Raw genomic sequence first — 8,295 nt, 5'->3', positions numbered from 1 at the left:
AACACTGATGTAAGGACAGAAAAACTGCCGGGAGAAGTCTCTTTAAAGGGCAAATAAACTGCCGGGACAGTAGTTCTCCCGGCAGATAGAACCGCCACGAGAACGGCTGCCGGGGATTACTTGTCCCGGCAGATAAACTTCTCTCGGCAGTTAATCTTCCATGGCCCATTTATTTGCCGGCAGTTTTACTGCCAGCACAAACAAGTTTGCCTGGCAGATAATACGCCATCATGCTTTGTTTCACCAAGAATCTAGGCTGTTCTAGGAAACACATCCCCGATTTAATTAGTATCCAATCACAATATGCCCAGGCATCGTACATCAAATCACTCAAGATTCAATAGCAGACGCATCGTACATCATTTCACTCGAGATTCAATAGCAGACCTGAAACATATTCAAACTACAAATTCAAGATTTCAACATCCATAGATGTGTTCAGTAGCCACCAACCACATCGGTAAACATAATTTACATGTGACAATAAGATGTCATGTCTTCAAACTAAGCTACACTAACGGTTTGATCTTGACATATGGCTACAACTATGTCTAGGAAACAATGGCATGTTCACACTTGTGTATATTTCAGCTCAGCCGTTTGCCAAATGACATTGCCATTTTCATGAGATGTTCTGAATACCAGACTCGCCATCATCATGTGAAACTGCATTATTCAAAGAGGGCCCCATGTATCCAGCAGAAGAGCACCAAACTTGCAATGCTTGAAAGATCACAGATTGATAGCCTCACCCCACTTGATTGTGATGTCACTATGAACAGATGAATCACCATGTAAACATCCTAGTTCACTAGTACAACTACATGTTTCCCAGAATATCTTCCAGTGTGATGCCAACCTGAACAGATAAGATGGTACAGATGAAAGCTGCTGAATGTAATGAGATAACCATTTAAAGAGAACTTTGGATTAATATAGCCACTAAAAGCATTGAATCTTTACAACATGGAGCACTGGCAATGAATCTTTGCAATAATTGATTTCAGAGAATTAAAACGTTATATAAAGCTAACAAATTATATGTCAATTAATGTGTTTTGTTTTAAAAAATCATAACATAAAAGAAACAACATGTGTTCAGAGATGAGAACCATGTTACAAAAAATAATTCTGCTAACTTAGATCAAAGCTCAAACAATAACTCGAAAGAAAGTATACGTGCTCCTGATTCTAGTTTCCAGCTACTTCTATAAAATCTGTGCCAGATCAAGGAAAACTGTTAGTTTGATCACTTGACAGCACAATGAAGTTTCTCCCTAGTAAAAACAACAAAACAAATAAGTTGTACCTAAGAGTGTAAAATACAGTAATAAAAGAGCATTTGGTATACTTTTAATGGCGGAATTCATTAACTGGGTGATTATGGGAGGATAACAAATTGCAAAATATCATATATGAATCATGTTTTAAATATAAAATAGTGCAGATAGCAATCAGAAGCTTTAGAGTATCTTACCATTCCATAATCCATTATGATCATCAACACATAATCAGAAGGGGTCGCACCATAATTTAGATGTGCAAAATTGTTTCCATGAAACTTACTAAAATTTAATGTATCTAAGAAAGTAAACCATAGATGGTATTCAGGTACATACGTGAGATTTAAGAACAAACCAAAACATGACTTCAATTCCAGTTCATTAGACCAAGAAAGCATACAATAAATTAGATGCAATGTACAGTAGTAGATATTTATGTGTATAGATGAGGACATATTCCTGACATGTATTGATTACGGCCTCTGTTATTAGGGGAAGGCATTAGGAGATAGTATAGCAGCACGTGAATGAGTATACTTTCATGTGAGGTTACACACAGACTTGCAAGGTAGCAGAGAGTGCCCGTCTAGTTCGGTCCAAAGCTACTGTAGGCTATTACTGAAGCCACATTTTTCATCAGAAAATAAGCATTATTATTCTCTCATCTGCTCAGTTTGGACAAAATATTATTCCCTTTTTATCATAAGCGATCTGTACAATTGCAGCAATGCATAGCTGCAATAAGACATGTCATATAAAATTATAACAAATGTAAATGAAAAGAAAGGGAGATTACTTACTGTTTCTTTTACATCTACATCTACACATAACAGAAGGATGCAACTCTAGAATCAATGAACCTGCTCAGAAGTTACATAAACCAAATACTCTCAAGTATCCGCCGTCAACCTACAAAACCGTTAAGAATAGTTTTCTGAAATTATGAGAACAAGGTATGAAGTTTTTTTTAGAGAAAGCACTGCAGTCCAGTCCACAACTGAGCGTACAAATTTTACAGAAAAAGTAACCTTTATTAATCCACAACCTGTTACAAGTTTAGGCAAAATTAAAGATGGGGGTTCTTCTAGCGACCTATTCAGAGAGGAGCAGTACCTATAACTGAAAAAGACGTAAAAAATGTTTAACATGCACTGAATTAATCAGGTGAGCATGAGGAGAATTAAGATATTGAGGAACTAGCATGTATGTGCATGATGAATTGATGATAGCAACTGCCTCTGTAACTGAACCCCCCTATACATCTCATTATTCTACATACAAATCCTTCAAAGACAAACAGGGGAAAAGGATCCCAACATTCATTAGATGTCTTCAGTACCTGTAAACAGAAAATCTATGAGTACAATTCCTTTCGTGATAATTAGATCAGCTCCTCCGAGCAACCACAACAATCAATAGCAACCCAAAAAGGAATATCCTCCATGAGGAGGGCCACGGGAAAAGGGAGAGAACTGGTACAGGGCGTGCTCGGTATAAGATTCCGCATAAGGAGAGGAGAGGTTCACAGCCTTAGAAGGAAAACTCACTTGCATCTGGTTTCCACCTTGACAGATCTGAGCGGCCTTTTGTACCAGTGTAGTGAGGAGCACGCACTGCGCTCGCCGTTGGGGTTGAGGAAGCCCGCCCATGGTCGTCAGATGTAGATCAGCGTGGAGGCATGGTGGTGGCGCGACGACCTAGAGATGGTAGAGGAGCCAAGAAGCACCGCTTCCTCATGTGCTTGCCGTCGGCGGGCTTGCAACACGATGGAGGGGCTCGGTGCTGTCGTGGGATCTGGTGCTGAGGAGGGAGGCAAGCGTCGAGCACCGACGGCGTTGACCAATCTCGATGGCGGAGCCTAAGGGAGGAAGTCGATGTCCACCTCGCACACCAGATGGGTGTGGAGGGAAGCGACGTCGACCTCGATGCGCCGGCACCATTAATATTGGTGGAGGTTGAACAGGTCAGCGGTGGAGGGGGCTGTAGAGGGCGGAGGGGCTCGGCGGCGGCGTTGGTCCGGCGGGAGGGCTGGGATGGGAAGGAGGATTCGATTTGGGGCAGAACTGGTGGGGGTGGCGCCTATAATGTTTTTCTGTGAATATATTTTTAGTCCCTCGCGCGCTCTCTCGCACCAGCGGGTTTGGGCAAAATAATTTCAGTCTCGCGCCACGGGGGCAGTCTCGCTCGGGTGGGCCATGCTCAAATTCTCCCGGCAGTTTAAACTGCCATTGAGTCCTTCTACCGGCAGTAACACAATCCCCGGCAGATGATTTGCCTTTAATCTAGTATTTCTCCCGGCAGTTAACTGCCCCTAATTAAGTGTTGTGGTGTAGTGGGCACACCTTCTATCACAGATCCGAAGGCAAGATATTCGTTGCTGAGAATGGATCCTTTCAGAGAAGGAGTTTTTCTCGAAAGAAATGAGTGGGAGGAAAGTAGAACTTGATGAGGTAACTGTACCTTCTCCCTTATTGGAAAGTAGTTCATCACAGAAATATGTTCCTGTGACTACTACACCAATTAGTGAGGAAGCTAATGATGATGATCATGTAACTTCAGATCAAGTTGCTACCGAACCTCGTAGGTAAACCAGAGTGAGATCCGCACAAGAGTGGTACGGTAATCCTGTTCTGGAGGTCATGTTACTTGACCATGACGAGCCTACGAACTATGAGGAAGCGATGATGAGCCCAGATTCCGCGGGCTTGAAGCCATGAAATTTGAGATGAGATCCATGTATGAGAACAAAGTATGGACTTTGATTGAATTGCCCATTGATCGGCGAGCCATTGAGATTAAATGGATCTTCAAGAGGAAGACGGACGCTGATAGTAGTGTTAGTATCTACAAAGCTAGAATTGTCGCTAAAAGGTTTTCAACAAGTTCAAGGTGTTGACTACGATGAGAGTTTCTTACTCGTATCTATGCATAAGTCTGTCCGAATCATGTTAGCAATTGCCGCATTTTATGAAATCTGGCAAATGGATAAACAAAACTGCATTCCTTAATGGATTTATTAAAGAAGAGTTGTATATGATGCAACCAGAAGGTCTTGTCAATCCTAAAGGTACTAACAAAATATGCAAGCTCCAGCGATCCATCTATGGACTGGTGCAAGCATCTCGGAGTTGGAATATACTCTTTGATAAGTTGATCAAAGCATATAGTTTTATACAGACTTGCTGTGAAGCCTGTATTTACAAGAAAGTGAGTGGGAGCACTACAACATTTCTGATAAGTATATGTGAATGACATATTGTTGATCGGAGATAATGTAGAATTATTCTGCAAAGCATAAAGGAATGTTTGAAAGGAGTTTTTCAAAGAAAGACCTCGGTGAAGCTGCTTACATATTGAGCATCAACATCTATAGAGATAGATCAAGATTCTTGATAAGTTTTTCAATGAGTACATACCTTGACAAGATTTCAAAGTAGTTCAAAATGGAACAGTCAAAGAAGGAGTTCTTGCCTGTGTTACAAGGTGTGAAGTTGAGTAAGACTCAAAACCTGACCACGGCAGAAGATATAGAGAGAATGAAAGTCATTCCCTATGCCTTAGCCATAGGTTCTATAAAGTATGCCATGCTGTGTACCAGACCTATTGTATACCCTGCCCTGAGTTTGGCAAGGGAGTACAATAGTGATCTAGGAGTAGATCACTAGACATTGGTCAAAATTATCCTTAGTGGAATAAGGATATGTTTCTCGATTATGGAGGTGACAAAAGGTTCGTCGTAAAGGGTTACGTCGATGAAAGTTTTGACACTGATCCAGATGACTCAAATTCTCAATCTGGATACATATTTAAAGTGGGAGCAATTAGCTAGAGTAGCTCCGTGCAGAGCATTGTTGACATAGAAATTTGCAAAATACATACGGATCTGAATGTAGCAGACCCGTTGACTAAACTTCCATCACAAGCAAAACATGATCACACCTTAGTACTCTTTGGGTATTAATCACATAGCGATGTGAACTAGATTATTGACTCTAGTAAACCCTTTTGGTGTTGGTCACATGACGATGTGAACTATGGGTGTTAATCACATGGTGATGTGAACTATTGATGTTAAATCATATGGTGATGTGAACTAGATTATTGACTATAGTGCAAGTGGGAGACTGAAGGAAATATGCCCTAGAGGCAATAATAAAGTTATTATTTATTTCCTTATATCATGATAAATGTTTATTATTCATGCTAGAATTGTATTAACCGAAAACATAATACATGTGTGAATACATAGACAAACAGAGTGTCACTAGTATGCCTCTACTTGACTAGCTCGTTGATCAAAGATGGTTATGTTTCCTAATCATAGACATGAGTTGTCATTTGATTAACGGGATCACATCATTAGGAGAATGATGTGATTGACTTGACCCATTCCGTTAGCTTAGCACTTGATCGTTTAGTTTGTTGATATTGCTTTCTTCATGACTTATACATGTTCCTATGACTATGAGATTATGCAACTCCCGTTTACCGGAGGAACACTTTGTGTGCCACCAAACGTCACAACGTAACTGGGTGATTATAAAGGTGCTCTACAGGTGTCTCTAAAGGTACTTGTTGGGTTGGCGTATTTTGAGATTAGGATTTGTCACTCCGATTGTTGAAGAGGTATCTCTGGGCCCACTCGGTAATGCACATCACTATAAGCCTTGCAAGCATTGCAACTAATGAGTTAGTTGCGGGATGATGTATTACGGAACGAGTAAAGAGACTTGTCGGTAACAAGATTGAACTAAGTATTGAGATACCGACGATCGAATCTCGGGCAAGTAACATACCGATGACAAAGGGAACAACGTATGTTGTTATGCGGTTTGACCGATAAAGATCTTCGTAGAATATGTAGGAGCCAATATGAGCATCCAGGTTCCGCTATTGGTTATTGACCGGAGACGTGTCTTGGTCATTTCTACATAGTTCTCGAACCCGTCGGGTCCGCATGCTTAAAGTTCGGTGATGGTTATATTATGAGCTTATGTGTTTTGATGTACCGAAGGAGTTCAGAGTCCCGAATGAGATCGGGGACATGACGAGGAGTCTCGAAATGGTCGAGACGTAAAGATCGATATATTGGACGACTATATTCGGACATCGGAAAGGTTCCGAGTGATTCGGGTATTTTTGGGAGTACCGGGGAGTTACGAGAATTTGTATTGGGCCTTAATGGGCCATATGGGAAAGGAGAGAAAGGCCTCAAAGGGTGGCCGCACCCCTCCCCATGGGATGGTCCGAATTGGACTAGGGAGGGGGGCGCCCCTTCCTTCCTTCTCCTTTTCCCTTCCCTTTCCTTCCCTCCTACTCCTACTACTTGGAAGGGCTCCTGGTTCTACTAGGAAAGGGGGAATCCTACTCCCGGTGGGAGTAGGACTCCCCTAGGGCGTGCCATAGAGAGGGCTGCCCTCCCCCCTCCACTCCTTTATATACGGGGGCAGGGGCAACCCAAAGACACAACAATTGATCTCTTGATCTCTTAGCCGTGTGTGGTGCCCCCCTCCACCATAATCCACCTCGATCATATCGTAGTGGTGCTTAGGCGAAGCCCTGCGTCGGTAGAACATCATCATCGTCACCATGCCATCGTGCTGACAAAACTCTCCCTCAACACTCGGCTGGATCGGAGTTCGAGGGACGTCATCGAGTTGAACGTGTGAAGAACTCGGAGGTGCCGTGCGTTCGGTACTTAATCAGTCAGATCATGAAGACGTATGACTACATCAACCACGTTGTGCTAACGCTTCCGCTTTCGGTCTACGAGGGTACATGGACAACACTCTTCCCTCTCATTGCTATGCATTACCATGATCTTGCGTGTGCATAGGAAATTTTTGAAATTACTACGTTCCCCAACACAATCCTCCATGGAAGACACAGGAACAGGGAAAAAACAACAGAGAGAAGAGGGAGAAACCTAGATCTGATTCTGGAAGAAGGAAGAAAAAGGAGGGGGAGACTGAGCCACACACCACACATAGATAGATAGAATTTATAGCCAGGGAGACTCGTAGATTATAAAAATAATAAATAGGCAGGTGGGCAGCCAGCTGGTAGGAAATAGTTATTATACAAGCCATGCAACATTTGACCGCAAATCTGTTCAACTTTAGATAAACCAACAGTTCAAAAGTGCACATAACAAACATATGCAGATAAAAATACATTCAGAGGTAGATAGTTGAATTAATTTAGTCATTTAAACATCTGCTCCCTCACAACACAATCTTAAAAACATAATATTCAGTACTTTAGTCATAACGATAAAAGAAACGACGCCATTTGGCCCTGGTGGATGGATGTGGAGTCGTGGCTGCTCTCGCCCTAGCCCAACTGATGATCTGAATATGGTTCCTTCCCCTGCCCTTTGGGAAAAGAAGCTCCAGTTCATTGGAGTTGCAAGTATCCATCACCTCGCGCGCAAGGCGTCTGATGAACTCTGCCTCCACTTCCTCCTCGGCAGCACGTCGTGCCATCTGCCTACGCCTGCGCCTCCTCCTCCTCCTCCTCTGCTCCGCTACTGCAGCCCACACATCGACGGCATCCCCCTCCTCCTCTATGACCTCTCCCAGCTTAGGATCCATCTCACTTTTCTTTGGTTGCAGCTGGTGGAATGAAACTGACAGAGGGCTCGGGCTTTTATACTCAAAGTGCAGACGTATGGGTAGGCAGCCAGTAGAAAATACTTACTCCGATGCCAACGCACAGTAATACAACTTTGACACAGAGCAGTCCAACTACACATATGGCAGCAATTGAAACAACACTGAAAAACACGCAACTTAATTACACTGTTTGACCAGATTACAAGAAATCGCAGGCTACAGTCAGCTGCCATACACCACCTCCGCCAATGACCAAATAATATGGGAATCCGGGGTAGAAACAACTCAAATAAGAAAAATTGAAAACGCAAATATTTTCATACAATCCTCATATCTCTCCCTGCAACGCCAATTCGAAAGTAAAACAACAGAAAAAGAAGAACACATTTGCATGGCGG

General features: G+C 42.5%; 1 long non-coding RNA gene across 1 annotated transcript; it reads right to left on the bottom strand.

The window, feature by feature from the left end:
- Positions 1-317: 317 nt before the first annotated feature.
- LOC125519821 lies at positions 318-3,397 on the bottom strand. Its single transcript, XR_007288327.1, has 2 exons — positions 2,831-3,397; positions 318-2,622 (listed from the first exon to the last, which is right to left on the bottom strand). It is a non-coding gene; the product is annotated as an uncharacterized LOC125519821 (long non-coding RNA).
- Positions 3,398-8,295: the final 4,898 nt, after the last annotated feature.

Source organism: Triticum urartu, chromosome 7, assembly GCF_003073215.2.
Source record: "Triticum urartu cultivar G1812 chromosome 7, Tu2.1, whole genome shotgun sequence".
NCBI lineage: Eukaryota > Viridiplantae > Streptophyta > Magnoliopsida > Poales > Poaceae > Triticum > Triticum urartu.
Note: the sequence above shows the minus strand (reverse complement) of the source record. Positions and strands in the feature narration are given on the sequence as shown.